General features: G+C 49.1%; 1 protein-coding gene and 1 long non-coding RNA gene across 7 annotated transcripts in view; one reads left to right on the top strand and one right to left on the bottom strand.

Annotated features, from left to right (window-relative positions):
- Positions 1-16,088, bottom strand: part of CCDC150 (coiled-coil domain containing 150) — a 389,117-nt gene extending 373,029 nt beyond the window's left edge. For 5 of the 6 annotated variants that reach the window (XM_063916595.1, XM_063916594.1, XM_063916598.1 and 2 more), the window contains exon 1: positions 15,883-16,088. The gene's annotated coding sequence lies outside the window, so the exon portion shown is untranslated. The remainder of the gene's footprint in view (positions 1-15,882) is intronic. The other variant, XM_063916596.1, reaches the window with a different exon arrangement.
- Positions 16,087-22,197, top strand: part of LOC134909584 (uncharacterized) — a 64,964-nt gene continuing 58,853 nt past the window's right edge. The window contains exon 1 of the long non-coding RNA XR_010175977.1: positions 16,087-16,165. This is a non-coding gene — a long non-coding RNA (uncharacterized LOC134909584). The remainder of the gene's footprint in view (positions 16,166-22,197) is intronic.

The following is a 22,197-nucleotide window of genomic DNA, read 5'->3' as shown; positions in this document are numbered from 1 at the left end:
GTTTTTTTATGATGCATATATTTATATACAGTGCATCCGGAAAGTATTCACAGCGCTTTACTTTTTACACATTTTGTTATGTTACAGCCTTATTCCAAAATCACATGTACATAAGTATTCACAGCTTTTGCCATGAAGCTCAAAAATGAGCTCAGGTGCATCCTGTTTCCACTGATCATCCTTGAAATGTTCCTACGGCTTAATTGGAGTCCACCTGTGGTAAATTCAGTTTATTTTACATGATTTGGACAGGTCCCACACTTGACAGCGCATGTCTATGCACAAACCAAGCATGAAGTCAAAGGAATTGTCTGTAGACCTCCGAGACAGGATTGTCTCGAGGCACAAATCTGGGGAAGGGGAGAAGGGCCCTAGTCAGGGAGGTGACCAAGAACCCAATGGTCACTGTCAGAGCTACAGCATTCCTCTGTGGAGATAGGAGAACCTTCCAGAAGGACAACCATCTCTGCAGCAATCCACCAATAGAGTAACCAGACGGAAGCCACACCTTACTAAAAGCACATGACAGCCCGCCTGGAGTTTGCCAAAATCCACCTGAAGGACTCTCAGATCATAAGAAACAAACTTCTCTGGTCTGATGAGACAAAGATTGAACTCTTTGGCATGAATGCCAGGCATCATGTTTTGAGGAAACCAGGCACAGCTCATCACCAGGTCATTAACATCCCTACAGTGAAGCATAGTGGTGGCAGCATCAGGCTGTGGGGATGTTTTTCAGCGGCAGGAACTGGGAGACTAGTCAGGATAGAGGGAAAGATGAATGCAGCAATGTACAGAGACATCCTGGATGAAAACCTGCTCCAGAGCGCTCTTGACCTCAGACTGGGGTGATGGTTCATCTTTCAGCAGGACAACGACCCTAAACACACAGCCAAGATATCAAAGGAGTGGCTTCAGGACAACTCTGTGGATGTCCTTGAGTGGCCCAGCCAGAGCCCAGACTGAATCCGATTGAAAATGGTTGTGCACTGACTCTTCCCATCCAACCTGATGGAGCTTGAGAGGTGCTGCAAAGAGGAATGGGTGAAACTGCCCAAAGATCGGTGTGCCAAGCCTGTGGCATCATATTCAAAAAGACTTGAGGCTGTAATTGCTGCCACAGGTGCATCAACAAAGTTTTAAGCAAAGGCTGTGAATACTTATGTACATGTGATTTCTTAGTTTTTTATTTTCAATACATTTGCAAAAATCTGTCGCCGGGCAACGGCACGCATGCGCAGTTCTGACCTGTTCGCACTGCAGCGAACAACCGCTGCGTGTGAACGGGTCAGAATGACCCCCTATGTGCGGAAAATAATACAACGAGATTTATGGTAAGAACTTACCGTTGTTAAATCTCTTTCTGCGAGGTACACTGGGCTCCACAGGGAATGACATTGGGGTGTAGAGTAGGATCTTGATCCGAGGCACCAACAGGCTCAAAGCTTTGACTGTTCCCAGAATGCATAGCGCCACCTCCTCTATAACCCCGCCTCCGTGCACAGGAGCTCAGTTTTTGTTCACCAGCCCAATGCAGTAGCAGGCAAAAGAGACAACTGTTAGTAGCCACATACACCACATTCTCACGACAGGAGAAAGTGTCAGCGGCTAATGCCATACCAACCCAAAGAAGCTAAGTGCGTCCGGGCGGGCGCCCCGTGGAGCCTAGTGTACCTCGCAGAAAGAGATTTAACAACGGTAAGTTCTTACCATAAATCTCGTTTTCTGCTGCGGGGTACACTGGGCTCCACAGTGAATGACATTGGAGATGTCCTAAAGCAGTTCCTTATGGGAGGGGACGCACTGTAGCGGGCACAAGAACCCGGTGTCCAAAGGAAGCATCCTGGGAGGCTGAAGTATCAAAGGCATAAAACCTTATGAACGTGTTCACTGAGGACCACGTAGCCGCCTTGCACAACTGTTCAAGGGTCGCACCACGGCGGGCCGCCCAAGAAGGTCCAAACGACCGAGTAGAACGGGCCTTTATGGTAGCAGGAGCTGGAAGGCCAGCCTGTACATAAGCATGTGCAATCACCATTCTAATCCATCTGGCTAGGGTCTGCTTGTAAGCCTGCCGCCGATTTTCAGGAACATCTTCTTGCTTCTGGCTTTGCAAGGGGGACGGCGGCGCGGCTCCGGGACCGGACGACCGAGGCTGGGCCTGTGTTCGATCCCTCTGGAGCTAATGGTGTCCAGTAGCCTAAGAAGCCCAAGCTAGCTGCAAGCAGGTAGGTCCGCTTCTCTCCCCTAAGTCCCTCGTAGCAGTGATTCTGTTGCCAGCAGATCTCACTGAAAATAAAAAACCTAAATATAACTTTTCTTTTCTAAGAGCTCAGGAGAGCCCCTAGTGTGCATCCAGCTCGGCCGGGCACAAAATTCTAACTGAGGTCTGGAGGAGGGTCATAGAGGGAGGAGCCAGTGCACACCAGGTAGTCCTAAAGCTTTCTTTAGTTGTGCCCAGTCTCCTGCGGAGCCGCTATTCCCCATGGTCCTTACGGAGTTCCCAGCATCCACTAGGACGTCAGAGAAAGAGAGAATCCGACTTCCTGATGGAGGCAGTTCTCTTCACGTAGATACGGAGAGCCCGCTCTTTGGAAGACAATTCAAGAGAGGCAAAGGCCGGAACCACAATCTCCTGATTAAGGTGGAAAGAAGACACCTTAGGTAAATACCCGGGACGTGTTCTAAGAACCGGGCAATCACGGTGAAATACAGATATGGTGATCTACAAGATAAGGCACCTAAATCCGACACCCGTCTATAGCAGAGGCAATAGCCAGCAGAAACAACACCTTAAGACAGAGGTTCCCAAACTGTGTGCCGTGGCTCCCTGGGGTGCCTCGGGACACTTGCAGGGGTGCCCTGGGTTGGTGGTCGAGGACCAATTCAAATTATTCATGGTCAATATAATAGGCAAAACCAGTGCTGGTGGCTGCCAGTCATACAATATGTGGCCAAACAGAAGCAAATCTTGTCCCTCACCACATAACTGACCCTAAGGATGACACAGAAACGCAATCTACTTAATGTAATATTTCTTTCTAAATTTCTCAATAAGAAATTTTTGGCCTAGGGGTGCCGTGAATAAAATTCTGATAGTCTAGGGCGCAGTGATTCAAAAAAGTTTGGAAACCAATGCCTTAAGAGAAAGCCACTTAAGGTCTGCAGATTCAAGAGGCTCAAACGGAGACCCTTGCAAGGCCTCCAAAACCACCGACAAGTCCCAAAAGGCCACAGGCGGGACACAGGGAGGTTGAATCCGCAACACAACCTGAGTGAACGTATGTACATCAGGTTACGTCGCAATTTTCCTCTGGAACCAAACCGAAAAGGCAGAAATATGCACCTTGATGGAGGCCAGACGAAGGCCCAAATTCAGGCCCAATTGTAGAAAGGCCAAAAGTTCGGCCGTACTAAACTTGTAAGCGTCATGATTGTTAGATGCGCACCAAGCAAAGTAAGAATTTCCAGACCCTATGGTAAATCCGAGCAGAAGCCGGTTTCCGGGCCTTAAACATAGTTTGAATGACCGCCTCAGAAAATCCTTTGGTCCTCAAGATGGAAGCTTCAAGAGCCACGCCGTCAAAGCCAACCGGGCTAACTCCTGATATACACAGGGGCCCTGAACAAGGGGCCCTGAACAAGGGGCCCTGAACAAGATCTGGGCGCTGTGGAAGTAGATCGAGAGACCCTATTGGGTTTGGAAGTGTGAGCCTGTTTCGGGTACGCCTGACCCTTTGTTTTCCCTGAAGGACGAAAGGAGCGAAAGGAAGTACTCTTAGCCTTCAGTACCGAAGGAGCAGTACTAGGTAGACAAGCTGTTTTAGCAGAAGCTAAGTCAGCCACAATCTTGTTGAGGTCTTCTCCGAAAAGGATGTCTCCCTTAAAAGGGAGTACCTCCACGGAACAGGACCGCAACCATAGAATCCGGCGAGCCAGTATGGACGTAGTAGAAGCCTTGGCCGCCAGGATACTGGCATCAGAAGCCGCCTCTTTAATGTAATGAGAAGCTGTGACAATATACGATAAGCATTGTCTAGCATGATCAGAAGCGTTGGAAGACATCTCAGCTTCCAACTCCTGAGCCCACGCTTCAATAGCCTCTGCAGCCCATATCGCTGCAATGGTGGGCCGGTGCCCACCTGTTAAGGTGTAAGTCACCTTTAAACAAGCCTCTACACGCTTATCCGTTGGTTCTTTTAAAGATGTGACGGTAGTTACAGGCAGAGCCGAGGATACCACTAGCCGCACCACCTGCGAATCCACTGGCGGGGGTGTTTCCCAATTTTTCCTTAGCTCCGCAGCGAGGGGATAGTGAGCCAGCGTCTTCTTGTGAGGCGTGAATTTCTTTCCTGGATTTTCCCAGGACTCCTGACGTATGTCAACTAAATGATCAGAATGAGGTAAAACTTGTTTACCCACTTTCTGACGTTTAAATCTGTCCGGTTTCTTAGGGGCAGCATCAGGCTCTGGGTCATCAGTAATCTGAAGAATGAGCCTGATAGCCTCCAACTAGTCAGGAACATCCACCTGTGAAACAACTTCCCCATCAGAAGCGTCAGGATCAGAATCTGTGGGGTCAGTATAAACGCCTTCTTCATCAGACTAGGTGTTTGGGACGTTGGTGAATTGTGAGGAAGTAATAGCCCGCTTAGAGGACCTCTTGGTCTTAGGCGGGCGAGGGTTAGACTTCTGAGTAGAGAGTGATTGTTTCAATTGCTGTAACTGAGCAGACAGTTGATCTGCCCAAGGCGGGTTAACCGCGGGGACCATAAGCGGTAGTACCGGCACAGGAGGTCCCATAGGGGGCGTTAATCTAGTTACCGGCGTATTCAATAGCGTGGAGAAAGTAGCCCAAGGCGGGTCATTTTGAACCCCCATTGCTACGATCCCACTGGGGGGGGGGGGGGGGGGGTAAGAAGCCCCCAGAACCTGAACCCTCAGCTGCTATATTTTCCTCAAATGCGTTTGCAACGTCACCACCACACAATGTGGGATCAGCCCCAGCTCTGTTGTCCCTTGTAGCTGACATATCCGAAAGCTCAATGCAGGGCAACTCAGTACAATATCAGCAGCACAATACCTGACAAGAACCCCCTGTGCAGTGTAACAGCACAAACAGGGAATTCAAGAGGTATATGGTGACAAAAAATCACAGATAAAAATACACACTGGGTATATCTTGTGATATACCTATATTAAATGATAAACCTGACGCACTTAGCCCCCTCAGGTTATAGACTATAGGGATAGCAATCTGAGTAAGATACACGAAATGGAGGTCACACAGCAGCTATATGCACACACACAGTCACATTACACAATGCGGAGATTATGACATGCAATAAAACTGCACTGGACTAGCAATACAAAGTAGTAGTAAGTATAGCTATACACTCAGTAGATACAACAATGCACAGTAAAGACTGGATGTATATCACAGGGTACTTGTACTATATAACCCTGACTGAATGCATTCTTTCTTAACTAACACTGTCAGCAGACATGTAGAATACTTACGTGTCCTGTAAAATGCACAGCGCTGACATGCAGGCAGCTTTACAGAGGAGGATTTGCCCAAACAGTCCCAGGATCAGCTCAGCTTGTCCTAATGGCGCCCACATGCTGACAGGGAGTGAGGGAAAGATGCAACTACAGGGTGGGAACATTTACTCTAAATGGCGCCTTGGGGCTGGGGGAGGGGCTACAGGTCAAAGCCTTATCCCCCTGCTGGACTTCACCACCGGGTACATTGGGCTTATAAAACCGGTTTATGAGAGGAAACCGACCTGTGCCCTTGCTCTGGTGGTCTAGTGGGGTCCCTGTACTGCCACAGTGTCCACATCAGCGCGCGCGGCCGGCCCCCGCCGTCAGCGTGGGATCGCGATTTACAGCGGGTCCCACCGAGGGGACCCACTTACCTCCTTCCTGAGTGCGGCCACGCGATCCAGGAGAACAGCTGTAAGTACCTGGCAACCAGGGCGCAGGAGTATACAGCGCCGCTGGGGGAGGTGATGGAGCTGCAGCAGATGTCTGACTGACATCTAACACAGCCAGTGTCTCTGCTGCAGCCCTTGAAGTCTTCATTTTTCATTAAAAGCTTCTTCTCAAGGCTGCTGGAGCAGCCCCCCTGTTGTATGCCTGCTTATTGCATGGCACCAACTCCAAAACTGAGCTCCTGTGCACGGAGGCGGGGTTACAGAGGAGGCGGCGCTATGCATTCTGGGAACAGTCAAATATTTGAGCCTGTTGGTGCCTCGTATCAAGATCCTACTCTACACCCCAATGTCATTCCCTGTGGAGACCAGTGTACCCTGCAGCAGAAAGAGAAATACTTCCCAAGTCATCACCTCAGCCCTGGCTGGTCAGCTGGGATGCCTTGGAGTCTGGTATCAGATGACAGGTGTAATTTCATTAACACAAACTGCAAGTGTTAACATGCTAAACTGTGTCTGTATTTGATTTAATTAATTTGACGTTTGGATAATTCATCATCATTATATAAATTGAGGTACCGGAACAGTGACTGTTATATACATCAAATGATATATTAGTTGTGGCCTGAATCCACTAAAACCATTTGTTGAATTAGGATACAAGCATTACATTTTTAACGTCTGTGGGCTGAACCGCCTACTTTTATTACACAAAATGACCACACACCCTATTTTGCATGGTCACGCCCCTTTTCCGGCGCGCGCAGCAAAGCCGCACGTGCACTCACTTGTGCCCCTCTCAGTCCAGCGCCCTGCCCTGCCCAAATCCTAGGGGTAAATTTACTAAGATGGGAGTTCTATTTAAGATGGGATGTTGCCCATAGCAACCAATTAGATTCCAGGTATTATCTTTTAGAAGGTGCTAGGTAAATGAGAAGTAGAATCTGATTGGTTGCTATGGGCAACATCCCATCTTAAATAGAACTCCCATCTTAGTAAATTTACCCCCTAAAGTGAATACTAAAACTGTATAGTATACATACTTACTCAAATTACTATGAATTGCATGACACGGTTTACAATTAAATAGCCTGCGAGATGTAGTCATCAGCGTGATTCCAACGAGTCTGCCTGTTTTAATGTGGCAATCAATTAAAAGGAAAACCAGGTTGATTTTGGCTTTTAAATGTTTGCCACTTTACAACAGTGTATGGTTTGTACTATAAATATGCTCTTTAAACCAGGGACGTGCAGTCAGGGGAGGCAGGGGAGGCAGTGCCTCCCCTGTGATTAATTATTAAAATAATACAAAGAAGATACTTATGACACAGATTCTGTGTCATAAGTATTTTATTTATATTATGTTAAATAAGAATTTACTTACCGATAATTCTATTTCTCGGAGTCCGTAGTGGATGCTGGGGTTCCTGAAAGGACCATGGGGGATAGCGGCTCCGCAGGAGACAGGGCACAAAAAGTAAAGCTTTCCGATCAGGTGGTGTGCACTGGCTCCTCCCCCTATGACCCTCCTCCAGACTCCAGTTAGGTACTGTGCCCGGACGAGCGTACACAATAAGGGAGGAATTTTGAATCCCGGGTAAGACTCATACCAGCCACACCAATCACACTGTACAACCTGTGATCTGAACCCAGTTAACAGTATGATAACAGCGGAGCCTCTGAAAAGATGGCTCACAACAACAATAACCCGATTTAGTTAGCAATAACTATGTACAAGTATTGCAGATAATCCGCACTTGGGATGGGCGCCCAGCATCCACTACGGACTCCGAGAAATAGAATTATCGGTAAGTAAATTCTTATTTTCTCTATCGTCCTTGTGGATGCTGGGGTTCCTGAAAGGACCATGGGGATTATACCAAAGCTCCCAAACGGGCGGGAGAGTGCGGATGACTCTGCAGCACCGAATGAGAGAACTCCAGGTCCTCTTTTGTCAGGGTATCAAATTTGTAGAATTTTACAAACGTGTTCTCCCCCGACCACGTAGCTGCTCGGCAAAGTTGTAATGCCGAGACCCCTCGGGCAGCCGCCCAAGATGAGCCCACCTTCCTTGTGGAATGGGCCTTAACAGATTTAGACTGTGGCAGGCCTGCCACAGAATGTGCAAGTTGAATTGTGCTACCAATCCCACGAGCAATCGACTGCTTAGAAGCAGAAGCACCCAGCATTGTTGGGTGCATACAGGATAAACAGCAAGTCAGATTTCCTGACTCCAGCCAACCTGGAAACTATATTTTCAGGGCCCTGATAACATCCAGCAACTTGGAGTCCTCCAAGTCCCTAGTAGCCGCAGGTACCACAATAAGCTGGTTCAGGTGAAACGCTGACACCACCTTAAGGAGAAACTGGGGACGAGTCCGCAGCTTTGCTCTGTCCGAATGGACAATCAGATATGGCTTTGTGAGATAAAGCCGCCAATTCTGACACTCGCCTGGCCGAGGCCAGGACCAACAGCATGGTCATTTTCCATGTGAGATATATCAAATCCACAGATTTGAGTTGTTTAAACCAATGTGATTTTTTAGGAATCCCAAAACTACGTTGAGATCGCCCAGTGCCACTGGAGACATCAAAGGGGCTGTATATGCAGTACTCCCTTAACAACTTCTGGACTTCAGGAACTGAAGCCAATTTCTTTCTGGAAGAAAATCAACAGGCCGAAATTTGAACCTTAATGGACCCAATTTGAGACCCATAGACACTCCTGTTTGCAGGAAATGTAGAAATTAACCTAGTTGAAATTCTTCCGTGGAGCCTTCTTGGACTCACACCCTGGCACATATTTTCACCTAAATGGTGATAATGTTGTGCGGTCACCTCCTTCCTGGCTCTGACCAGGGTAGGGATGACCTCTTCCGGAATGCCTCTTTCCCTTAGGATCCGGCGTTCACCCGCCTTGGCGTCAACGCAGCTGCGGTAAGTCCCGGAACAGACACGGTTCTTGCCGAATCAAGACCCTTCTTAGTATCTCTTGAAGTTCCGGGAACCAAGTCCTTCTTGGCCAAACCGGAGCCACGAGTATAGTTCTTACTCCTCTCCTTCCTATCATTTTCAATACATTGGGTATGAAAAGCAGAGGATGGAACACATACACCGACTGGTACACCGACGGTGTTACCAGAGCGTCCCAGCTATTGCCTGAGTGTCTCTTGACCTGGCGCTTCAGGTGGGACGCCATCATAACCACCTTTGGTCTTTCCCAACGGTTTACAATCATGTGGAAACTTCCAGATTAAGTTTCCACTTTTCCGGGTGGAATTCATTTATGCTGAGGAAATCTTCCCAGTTGCCCACTCCCGGAATGAACACTGCTGACAGTGTTATCACATGATTTTCCGCCCAGCGAAGAATCCTTGCTGTCATTGCCCTCCTGCTTCTTGTGTCGCCCCGTCTGATAACGTGGGCGACCGCCATGATGATGTCCTACTGGATCAGCACCGGTTGACTTTGAAGCAGGAGTCTTCCTAGGCTCAGAGCATTGTAAATTGCCCTTAGCTCCAGTATATTCATGTGGAGAGAAGTCTCCAGACTTGACCACACTTCCTTGGAAATTTTTTCCCTGTGTGACTACTCCCCAGCCTCTCAGGCTGGTATCCGTGGTCCCCAGAACACAGTCCTGAATGCTGAGTGTGCTGCCCTCTAAAAGATGAGCACTCTGCAGCCCCCACAGAAGAGACACCCTTGTCCTTGGAGACAGGATTATCCGCTGATGCATCTGAAAATGCGATCCGGACCATTCGTCCAGCAAATCCCCTGAGATCTGCCGAATGGAATCGCTTCGTAAGAAGCCACAATTTTTCCCAGGACTCCTGTGCATTGATGCACTGATACTTGGCCTGGTTTTAGGAGGTTTCTGACTAGGTCGAATAACTCCTTGGCTTTTTCCTCCCGGAGGAACACCTTTTTCTGGACTATGCCCAGAATCATTCCTAGGAACAGCAGACGTATCGTCGGAAAACAGCTGCGATTCTTGGAATATTTAGAATCCAGTCGTGCTGTCGTAGAACTACTTTAGATAGTGCTCTTCCGACCTCCAACTGTTCTCTGGAACTTGCCCTTTTCAGGATATCGTCCAAGTAAGGGATAATTTAGATGCCTTTTTTCTTTGAAGAAACATCTTTTCGGCCATTACCTTGGTAAAAGGCCCGGGGTGCCGTGGATAATTCAAACGGCATCGTCTGAAACTGATATTGACAGTTCTGTACCACGAACCAGAGGTACCCTTGTTGAGAAGGGCAAATTTGGACATGGAGGTAATCCTTGATGTCCAGGGACACCATATAGTCCCCTTTTTTCCGGTTCGCTATCACTGCTCTGAGTGACTCCATCTCGATTTGAACCTTTTATGTAAGTGTTCAAAGATTTCAGTTTAGACTATGTCTCACCAAGCCGTCTGGCTTCAGTACCACAATATAGTGTGGAAAAATAATACCCTTTTCCTTGTTGTAGGAGGGGTACTTTGATTATCACCTGCTGGATATACAGCTTGTGAATTGTTTCCAATGCTGCCTCCCTGTCGGAGGGAGCCGTTGGTAAAGCAGACTTCAGAAACCTGCGAGGAGAAGATGTCTCGACTCTCCAATCTGTACCCCTGGGATAATACTTGTACTATCTAGGGGTCAACCTGCGAGTGATCCCACTGCGCGCTGAGACTCTTGAGACTACCCCCCCACCTTGAGTCCGCTTGCATGGCCCCAGCGTCATGCTGAGGACTTGGCAGACGCGGTGGAGGGCTTCTTTTCCTGGGAAGGGGCTGCCTGCTGCAGTCTACTTCCCTTACCTCTATGTCTGGGCAGATATGACTGGCCTTTTGCCTGCATGCCCTCATGGGAAAGGAAGGATTGAGGCTGAAAAGACGGTGTCTTTTTCAGCTGAGATGTAACTTGGGGTAAAAAGGTTGGATTTCCCAGCTGTTGCCGTGGTCCCCAGGTCCGATGGACCGACCCCAACTAACTCCTTCCCTTTATACGGCAATACTTCCATGTGCCGTATGGGATCTGTATCACCTGACCACTGTCGTGTCCATGACATCTTCTGGGTGATATGGACAACGTACTTATCTTGATGCCAGAGAGCAAATATCCCTCTGTGCATCTCACGTACATATATATAGAATGCATCCTATTAAATGCTCTATATGAATAAAATATTTTCAGTCAGGGAATCCGACCAAGCCAACCCAGCACTGCATCTCCAGGCTGATGGCGATCGCTGGTCGCAGTATAACCACCGTATGTGTGTATATACTTTTTAGGATATCTTTCCAGCTTCCTATCAGCTGGCTCCTTGAGGGCGGCCGTATCTGGAGACGGTAACGCCACTTGATAAGCGTGTGAGCGCCTTATCACCCTAAGGGGTGTTTCCCAACGCGCCCTAATTTCTGGCGGGAAAGGGTATAACGCCAATATTTGCTATCGGGGTAACCCCACGCATCATCACACACTTCATTTTATTTTATCTGATTCAGGAAAAACTACAGGTAGTTTTTTCACTCCCACATAATACCCTTTTTTGTGGTACTTGTAGTATCAGAAATATGCAACACCTCCTTCATTGCCCTTAACGTGTGGCCCTAATGAGAAATACGTTTGTTTATTCACCGTCGACACTGGATTCAGTGTCCGTGTCTGTGTCTGTGTCGACCGACTGAGGTAAATGGGCGTTTTTAACGCCCCTGACGGTGTTTCTGAGACGCCTGGACCGGTACTAATAGTTTGTCGGCCGTCTCACGTCGTCAACCGACCTTGCAGCGTGTTGACATTCTCACGTAATTCCCTAAATAAGCCATCCATTCCGGTGTCGACTCCCTAGAGAGTGACATCACCATTACAGGCAATTTCTCCGCCTCCTCACCAACATCGTCCTCATACATGTCGACACACACGTACCGACACACAGCACACACACCGGGAATGCTCTGACAGAGGACAGGACCCACACTAGCCCTTTGGGGAGACAGAGGGAGAGTTTGCCAGCACACACCAAAAACGCTATAATTATATAGGGACAACCTTATATAAGTGTTTTCCCTTATAGCATCTTTATATATATCTCAATATCGCCAAAATCAGTGCCCCCCCTCTCTGTTTTAACCCTGTTTCTGTAGTGCAGTGCAGGGGAGAGCCTGGGAGCCTTCTCTCCAGGCTTTCTGTGAGAGAAAATGGCGCTGTGTGCTGAGGAGATAGGCCCCGCCCCTTTTTCGGCGGGCTCGTCTCCCGCTATTTAGTGAATCTTGGCAGGGGTTAAATATCTCCATATAGCCTCTGGGGGCTATATGTGAGGTATTTTTCGCCAAAAAAGGTTTTCATTTGCCTCCCAGGGCGCCCCCCTCCCAGCGCCCTGCACCCTCAGTGACTGCCGTGTGAAGTGTGCTGAGAGGAAAATGGCGCACAGCTGCAGTGCTGTGCGCTACCTTTAGAAGACTGCAGGAGTCTTCAGCCGCCGATTCTGGACCTCTTCTTACTTCAGCATCTGCAAGGGGGCCGGCGGCGCGGCTCCGGTGACCATCCAGGCTGTACCTGTGATCGTCCCTCTGGAGCTGATGTCCAGTAGCCAAGAAGCCAATCCATCCTGCACGCAGGTGAGTTCACTCCTTCTCCCCTAAGTCCCTCGTTGCAGTGATCCTGTTGCCAGCAGGACTCACTGTAAAATAAAAAACCTAAGCTAAACTTTCTCTAAGCAGCTCTTTAGGAGAGCCACCTAGATTGCACCCTTCTCGGCCGGGCACAAAAATCTAACTGGAGTCTGGAGGAGGGTCATAGGGGGAGGAGCCAGTGCACACCACCTGATCGGAAAGCTTTACTTTTTGTGCCCTGTCTCCTGCGGAGCCGCTATCCCCCATGGTCCTTTCAGGAACCCCAGCATCCACAAGGACGATAGAGAAATAATTTTTCCGTTTAAATGGCTGATGAAATGTATTTTGCGGCAACGAGAACGGTCCCTCCCGCTCTCCATTGCGATCGGCCGGAAGCAGGGGGCGGGGACAAGCAGAGGGCTGTAAAAGCCCATTGAAAAAACTAATGAAAGCGGCACCTGTCCAAGTGCCGCTAAACAGCAGGGGCGTGCTTTCAGCGTATCTGAAAGCATGCCCATCACTGTGACACCACCTACTAGCTCATAGCTCCTCCCCTCTCCCATGTCCCATCCCCGCTCCACTCATCACCTGCCCCCGGCTCCCACGGCTCACAACCGCCCGGCTCCCGTATGAAAAGCCGCAGCTCACAGCGGCCCAGCCGCCCGCCGCCGCCAGCCCGGCTCCCGCCCCCCGCCCCACTGACAGCTAACCACCGCCCGGCTCCCCCATGAAACGCCGCAGCTCACAGCGGCCCAGCCGCCGCCAGCCCGGCTCCCGTCCCCCGCCCCACTGACAGCTCACCACCGCCCGACTTTCAAATGAAAGGCCCCGCCCGCTAGCCCGGCTCCTGCCCCACTGACAGCTCATTCTGGAACAAACGGAGGAGAGTGTCAGTGTGGGGACGTGTGTGTGTGTGTGTGTGTGTGTGTGTGTGTGTGTGTGTATAAATGTGGCTGCGTGTGTGACTGTGAGTATGTAGATATGTGGCTATATATGTGTGGCTATTTGTGTATAAGTGGTATAATGTGTGTGTGTGTGTGTGTGTGTGTGTGTGTGTGTGTGTGTGTGTGTGTGTGTGTGTGTGTGTGTGTGTGTGTCTGTCTGTTTGTAAATGTGGCTGGGTGTGTATTTTTATATATGTAAGTGTGTGTATGCGTGTATATGTGTCTTTGTGTGTATACCTGAACTGTGCTGAGTGGGGGGGGGAGCAATATGATCTTTTTCGCCTCCGGGCGTCTGGTATTAACTTACGCCCCTGGCCAGCCGCTCACCGCCGCCAGCCGCCCGCTGCTCACCGCCGTCAGCCACCAGCCGCAACAAATGGCGGTCAGAAGGACCTCATCGCACCAAAGGACTCCTTATCACCGCCGCTGCCCATGGGTGCCTCCGCTGACCACATTCAGGTAATGTTCCCCTGCCGTCACCCTCTCTCCCTGTCGTTACTTTCCCTACTGTCACTCTCTCTCTCCCTGCTGTCACTGTCGTCACACTCTCTCTCCTCCTGTCGTCACTCTCTCCCTGCCGTCACTCTCTCTCTCTCCCTGCCGTCACTCTCTCTCTCCCTGCCGTCACTCTCTCTCTCCCTGTCTCTGCTGTCACTCTGGCTGTCCCTGCTGTCACAATTTTAGCTCATTCAGTGTGCTATAATGTGAATTTCGGCTCATTCAGTGTGCTATAATGTGAATTTCGGCTCATTCAGTGTGCTATAATTTGAATTTTGGCTCATTCAGTGTGCTATAATGTGAATTTCGGCTCATTCAGTGTGCTACAATGTGAATTTCAGATCATTCAGTGTGCTACAATGTGAATTTCGGCTCATTCAGTGTGCTACAATGTGAATTTCGGCTCATTCAGTGTGCTACAAGGTGAATTTTGGCTCATTCAGTGTGCTACAAGGTGAATTTTGGCTCATTCAGTGTGCTACAATGTGAATGTCGGCTCATTCAGTGTGCTACAATGTGAATTTCGGCTCATTCAGTGTGCTACAATGTGAATTTCGGCTCATTCAGTGTGCTATCATGTGAATTTCGGCTCATTCAGTGTGCTACAATGTGAATTTTGGCTCATTCAGTGTGCTACAATGTGAATTTTGGCTCATTCAGTGTGCTACAATGTGAATTTTGGCTCATTCAGTGTGCTACAATGTGAATTTTGGCTCATTCAGTGTGCTACAATGTGAATTTTGGCTCATTCAGTGTGCTACAATGTGAATTTCAGATCATTCAGTGTGCTACAATGTGAATTTCGGCTCATTCAGTGTGCTACAATGTGAATTTCGGCTCATTCAGTGTGCTACAATGTGAATTTCGGCTCATTTAGTGTGCTACAATGTGAATTTTGGCTCATTCAGTGTGGCATAATGTGACTGTTGGCTCATTCAGTGTGCTACAATGTGAATTTCGGCTCATTCAGTGTGCTACAATGTGAATTTCGGCTCATTTAGTGTGCTACAATGTGAATTTTGGCTCATTCAGTGTGCTACAATGTGAATTTCGGCTCATTCAGTGTGCTACAATGTGAATTTCGGCTCGTACCGTATGCTACAATGTGAATTTCGGCTCGTACCGTGTGCTATAAGGTGAAAGGGGCACCAGTACTAGATAGTATAAGGGGTTCTACTACACTGGACACGCCCCTTCTTGGGTAACCACGCCCCCTTTTCTGGAGCGCGCGCGCCGAAATAATTGCATCCTTGACTTTTGCATTCCCCCACTTCAAAATTTCCAGTTCGACCACTATATAACATAGATAGATATATATATATATATCTATATCTCAGTGCCTCCCCAGCCAATGACCTCACCGCACGTCACTGCTTTAAACTACTCTGTAGACAAATAGAAATGACGTGGCTTCACAATAGTAATGGTTACTGGTTATATAATGAAACCAGTAACACAATAAAACCCCTTTTCCACTGCGGACACGGTCCACTCCACGCTATTTATTCTCCCTCCAGGAGAATAATTGTCGGTATGCCGGCTGTCGGGATTCCGGCACCGGTATACTGAGCACCGGGATCCCAACAGCCAGCCAGCATATCAAATACCGGGTGGTCTTCTGTATGCCGAATGTCGGGCAATACCACCCTTCTGTGAAAAGGGCTGCGTAATATGCGTGTGCTATGTATATAAATAGCTTTGACTGAATATTTAACATTCACATTATAGCGAATGACAGCATCACCAGCACTATGGCCAGACGACTATCGCCACAAAGCACTGATATGAAACACCACTGCGGACTTTGGCACAGGGGCCAGGTAAGAGTTATCATAATGTGACGTAAAAACGGGTAATCGTGTTTGCCATAAATGATTAAAGCATTACGAGCCACCCGGACACTGCATACCAATCTATATACACAAGTCTGTTACAGGGGGCTGCCGTTCTCTCTTCAAACTATCCCGCCGCCGCACTCAGCGGGCATCACCGGCACCACCATCGTTTCTTCCGCGCGCATGCGCCAAACACGAAAAGCACCCTGGGAACTCAGAGCGAGGAATCCTGGCCGGCGCTTCCTCTGGGTCTCCAATCGACTGGCCAGATGTCTCCACACAGGCTGGCGGTGCTGGGAAGAGGAAGAGAGAGACGGGTTTCCTAGGCAACGATGCAAACTACGTCCTCTTATATTCGTAATTTTTATTTTGTTTTGTTTTGTTTCACTGTGACAGCTATTCCGGTGTGTGATCCTTGCCCAGTAATGGCACAGGCTCTGCTATTCAATCCTAAACTGCTGCTCACTGACTATAGTATACTGTAGTATATAGGATGCAGTCAATTTGCCGGCGGTTGGGATCCAGGATACCAACGCCGAAATCCCGACAGACAGAATTTCGACACACCAGTACTATTCCCACTCGTGGGTGTCCACAGATCCGTGGCAAGGGGACTATAAGCGCTCGCCCCGCTGCCAGCATTCTGGCGGGCAGGATATTGACAGCCGGCATCCAGTCCGCCGGTCATCCATACCGAACCCATACTGGGAAAATGCTTAAAAACAAGCACAGGAATAAAACAGGGATGTTTTTTGCTTGAAGTACATTACATGCCATATAACAACAGTGTATCTTTTTATAAAAGGCATCCATGTGATAAAAACTGGAAATGCTGGTAGGGCATACTTGCCTACCTGACCCGGAGAAAATGCTCTGTTCCTGGACTTTCCTGGTAATGTATGATTGCCATCACCTGTGGTGAAAATAAGAATTTACTCACCGGTAATTCTATTTCTCATAGTCCGTAGTGGATGCTGGGGACTCCGTAAGGACCATGGGGATTAGCGGCTCCGCAGGAGACTGGGCACAACTATAAAGAAAGCTTTTAGACTACTGGTGTGCACTGGCTCCTCCCACTAAGACCCTCCTCCAGACCTCAGTTAGGATACTGTGCCCGGAAGAGCTGACACAATTAGGAAGGATTTTGAATCCCGGGTAAGACTCATACCAGCCACACCAATCACACCGTATAACTCGTGATACAATACCCAGTTAACAGCATGATAACAACTGAGCCTCTCAACAGATAGCTCAACAATAACCCTTTAGTTAAGCAATAACTATATACAAGTATTGCAGACAATCCGCACTTGGGATGGGCGCCCAGCATCCACTACGGACTATGAGAAATAGAATTACCGGTGAGTAAATTCTTATTTTCTCTAACGTCCTAAGTGGATGCTGGGGACTCCGTAAGGACCATGGGGATTATACCAAAGCTCCCAAACGGGCGGGAGAGTGCGGATGACTCTGCAGCACCGAATGAGAGAACTCAAGGTCCTCCTCAGCCAGGGTATCAAATTTGTAGAATTTTGCAAACGTGTTTGCCCCTGACCAAGTAGCAGCTCGGCAAAGTTGAAGAGCCGAGACCCCTCGGGCAGCCGCCCAAGAAGAGCCCACTTTCCTCGTGGAATGGGCTTTCACTGATTTAGGATGCGGCAGTCCAGCCGCAGAATGTGCAAGCTGAATCGTACTACAGATCAAGCGAGCAATAGTCTGCTTAGAAGCAGGTGCACCCAACTTGTTGGGCGCATACAGGATAAAGAGCGAGTCAGTCTTCCTGACTCCAGCTGTCCTGGAAACATACATTTTTAGGGCCCTCACTACATCCAACAACTTGGAAGCCTCCAAGTCATTTGTAGCCGCAGGCACCACGATAGGTTGGTTCAGATGAAAAGCTGATACCACTTTGGGGAGAAACTGGGGACGAGTCCTCAATTCTGCCCTATCCATATGGAAAATCAGATAAGGGCTTTTACATGACAAAGCCGCCAATTCTGAAACACTCCTGGCCGAAGCCAAGGCCAACAACATGACCACTTTCCACGTGAGATATTTCAAATCCACGGTTTTCAGTGGCTCAAACCAATGTGACTTTAGGAAATCCACCACCACGTTGAGATCCCAAGGTGCCACTGGAGGTACAAAAGGGGGCTGAATATGCAGCACACCCTTAACAAAAGTCTGAACTTCAGGTAGTGAAGCCAATTCTCTCTGGAAGAAAATCGATAGAGCCGAAATCTGGACCTTAATGGAACCCAATTTAAGGCCCATAGTCACCCCTGACTGTAGGAAGTGCAGGAACCGGCCCAGCTGAAATTCTTCCGTTGGGGCCTTCCTGGCCTCACACCACACAACATATTTTCGCCATATGCGGTGATAATGGTTCGCGGTTACTTCTTTCCTAGCTTTTATCAGCGTAGGAATGACTTCCTCCGGAATGCCCTTTTCCTTCAGGATCCGGTGTTCAACCGCCATGCCGTCAAACGCAGCCGCGGTAAGTCTTGGAACAGACAGGGCCCCTGCTGCAGCAGGTCCTGTCTGAGCGGTAGAGGCCATGGGTCCTCTGACATAATTTCTTGAAGTTCCGGATACCACGCTCTTCTTGGCCAATCCGGAACAATGAGTATAGTTCTTACTCCTCTTCTCCTTATTATCCTCAGTACCTTTGGTATGAGAGGAAGAGGAGGGAACGCATAAACCGATCGGTACACCCACGGTGTTACCAGAGCGTCCACAGCTATCGCCTGCGGGTCTCTTGACCTGGCGAAATATTTTTCTAGCTTTTTGTTTAGGCGGGACGCCATCATGTCCACCTGTGGTTTTTCCCACTGGTTTACAATCATTTGAAAGACTTCTGGATGAAGTCCCCACTCTCCCGGGTGGAGGTCGTGCCTGCTGAGGAAGTCTGCTTCCCAGTTGTCCACTGCCGGAATGAACACTGCTGACAGTGCTAACACGTGATTTTCCGCCCATCGGAGAATCCTTGTGGCTTCTGCCATCGCCGTCCTGCTTCTCGTGCCGCCCTGTCGATTTACATGGGCGACCGCCGTGATGTTGTCTGACTGGATCAGTACCGGCTGGTTTTGAAGCAGGGGTTTTGCCTGACTTAGGGCATTGTAAATGGCCCTTAGTTCCAGAATATTTATGTGCAGGGAAGTCTCCTGACTTGACCATAGTCCTTGGAAGTTTCTTCCCTGTGTGACTGCTCCCCAGCCTCGAAGGCTGGCATCCGTGGTCACCAGGACCCAGTCCTGTATGCCGAATCTGCGGCCCTCTTGAAGATGAGCACTCTGCAGCCACCACAGCAGAGACACCCTTGTCCTTGGAGACAGGGTTATCAGACGATGCATCTGAAGATGCGATCCGGACCACTTGTCCAACAGGTCCCACTGAAAGGTTCTTGCATGAAACCTGCCGAATGGAATCGCTTCGTAAGAAGCTACCATTTTTCCCAGGATCCGCGTGCAGTGATGCACCGACACCTGTTTTGGTTTTAGGAGGCCTCTGATTAGAGATGACAGCTCCTTGGCCTTCTCCTCCGGGAGAAACACTTTTCTCTGTTCTGTGTCCAGAACCATCCCTAGGAACAGCAGGCGTGTCGTAGGGACCAGCTGTGACTTTGGAATGTTTAGAATCCAGCCGTGCTGTTGTAGCACTTCCCGAGATAGTGCTACCCCTACCAACAACTGCTCTCTGGACCTCGCCTTTATCAGGAGATCGTCCAAGTACGGGATAATTAAAACTCCCTTCCTTCGAAGGAGTATCATCATTTCCGCCATTACCTTGGTAAAGACCCTCGGAGCCGTGGAGAGACCGAACGGCAACGTCTGGAATTGGTAATGACAATCTTGTACCACAAACCTGAGGTACTCCTGGTGAGGATGGTAAATGGGGACATGTAGGTAAGCATCCTTGATGTCCAGCGATACCATGTAATCTCCCTCGTCCAGGCTTGCAATAACCGCCCTGAGCGATTCCATCTTGAACTTGAATTTTTTTATATGTGTTCAAGGATTTCAAATTTAAAATGGGTCTCACCGAACCGTCCGGTTTCGGTACCACAAACATTGTGGAATAGTAACCCCTTCCTTGTTGAAGTAGGGGCACCTTTACTATCACTTGTTGTGAATACAGCTTTTGAATTGCCTGTAACACTGCCTCCCTGCCTGAGGGAGTGGTTGGCAAGGCAGATTTGAGGAAACAGCGGGGGGGAGACGTCTCGAAGTCCAGTTTGTACCCCTGAGATACTATTTGAAGGATCCAGGGATCCACCCGTGAGCGAGCCCACTGATTGCTGAAATTTTTGAGACGGGCCTCCACCGTACCTGGCTCCGCCTGTGGAGCCCCAGCGTCATGCTGTGGACTTAGAGGAAGCGGGGGAGGACTTTTGCTCCTGGGAACTGGCTGTATGCTGCAGCTTTTTCCCTCTACCTCTGCCTCTGGGCAGAAAGGACGCGCCTTTAACCCGCTTGCCCCTATTGGGCCGAAAGGACTGTACCTGATAATACGGTGCTTTCTTTGGTTGTGAGGGAACATGGGGTAAAAATGTAGACTTCCCAGCTGTTGCTGTGGAAACGAGGTCCGAGAGACCATCCCCGAACAATTCGTCACCCTTATAAGGCAGAACTTCCATGTGTCGTTTGGAATCTGCATCACCTGTCCACTGCCGAGTCCATAACCCTCTCCTGGCAGAAATGGACATTGCACTAATTTTGGATGCCAGCCGGCAAATATCCCTCTGTGCATCCCTCATGTATAAAAGTGCGTCTTTTATATGCTCTACGTTTAGCAAAATAGTGTCCCTGTCTAGGGTATCTATATTTTCTGACAGGGAATCTGATCACGCAGCAGCAGCGCTGCACATCCAGGCTGAAGCTATAGCCGGTCTCAGTATCACACCTGTGTGTGTATATATAGATTTCAGGATAGCCTCCTGCTTTCTGTCAGCAGATTCCTTCAGGGCGGCCGTATCCGGAGACGGTAGTGCCACCTTCTTTGACAAGCGTGTGAGCGCTTTATCCACCCTAGGGGATGTTTCCCAGCGTGACCTATCCTCTGGCGGGAAAGGGTACGCCATTAGTAACCTCTTAGAAATTACCATCTTTTTATCAGGGGAAGCCCACGCTTCTTCACACACTTCATTTAACTCTTCAGATGGAGGAAAAGCTACTGGTAGTTTTTTCTCTCCAAACATTATACCCTTTTTTGTGGTACCGGGGGTAACATCAGAAATGTGCAACACATTTTTCATTGCCTCAATCATGTAACGTGTGGCCCTACTGGAAGTTATATTAGTCTCTTCGTCGTCGACACTGGAGTCAGTATCCGTGTCGACATCTGTGTCAACCATCTGAGGTAGCGGGCGTTTTAGAGCCCCTGATGGTTTTTGAGACGCCTGGGCAGGCACAGGCTGAGAAGCCGGCTGTCCCACATTAGGTATGTCGTCAAACCTTTTATGTAAGGAGTCGACACTATCACGTAATTCCTTCCACAGCACCATCCACTCAGGTGTCGACCCCGCAGGGGGTGACATCACATTTACAGGCATCTGCTCCGCCTCCACATAAGCCTCCTCATCAAACATGTCGACACAGCCGTACCGACACACCGCAAACACACAGGGAATGCTCTGACAGAGGACAGAACCCCACAAAGCCCTTTGGGGAGACAGAGAGAGAGTATGCCAGCACACACCAGAGCGCTATATAACACTGGGATCCCACTATCAATGAGTGTTTTCCCTATAGCTGCTTTTTTATATATATTACATATATATATATATCTATACTGCGCCTAAATTTAGTGCCCCCCCTCTCTTTTTTACCCTTCTGTAGTATTCTCAGACTGCAGGGGAGAGCCAGGGAGCTTCCTTCCAGCGGAACTGTGAGGGAAAAATGGCGCCAGTGTGCTGAGGGAGAAGCCCCGCCCCCTTTTTGGCGGACTTTCTCCCGCTTTTTCTGTGATACTGGAAGGGGTAATTTTACATCTATATAGCCTCTGAGACTATATATGATGTATATTTTGCCAGCCAAGGTGTTATTTATTGCCCTCAGGGCGCCCCCCCCCAGCGCCCTGCACCCATCAGTGACCGAAGTGTGAGGTGTACATGAGGAGCAATGGCGCACAGCTGCAGTGCTGTGCGCTACCTTGGTGAAGACCGAAGTCTTCTGCCGCCGATTTTCCGGACCTTCTTCGTGCTTCTGGCTCTGTAAGGGGGACGGCGGCGCGGCTTCGGGAACGAACACCAAGGTCGGGTCCTGCGGTCGATCCCTCTGGAGCTAATGGTGTCCAGTAGCCTAAGAAGCCCAAACTACCACCTGTTAGGTAGGTTCGCTTCTTCTCCCCTTAGTCCCTCGCTGCAGTGAGTCTGTTGCCAGCAGATCTCA

Source organism: Pseudophryne corroboree, chromosome 4 (assembly GCF_028390025.1).
Source record: "Pseudophryne corroboree isolate aPseCor3 chromosome 4, aPseCor3.hap2, whole genome shotgun sequence".
In the NCBI taxonomy this organism is placed as follows: Eukaryota; Metazoa; Chordata; class Amphibia; order Anura; family Myobatrachidae; genus Pseudophryne; species Pseudophryne corroboree.
This window is presented reverse-complemented; position numbering and strand designations above follow the sequence as displayed.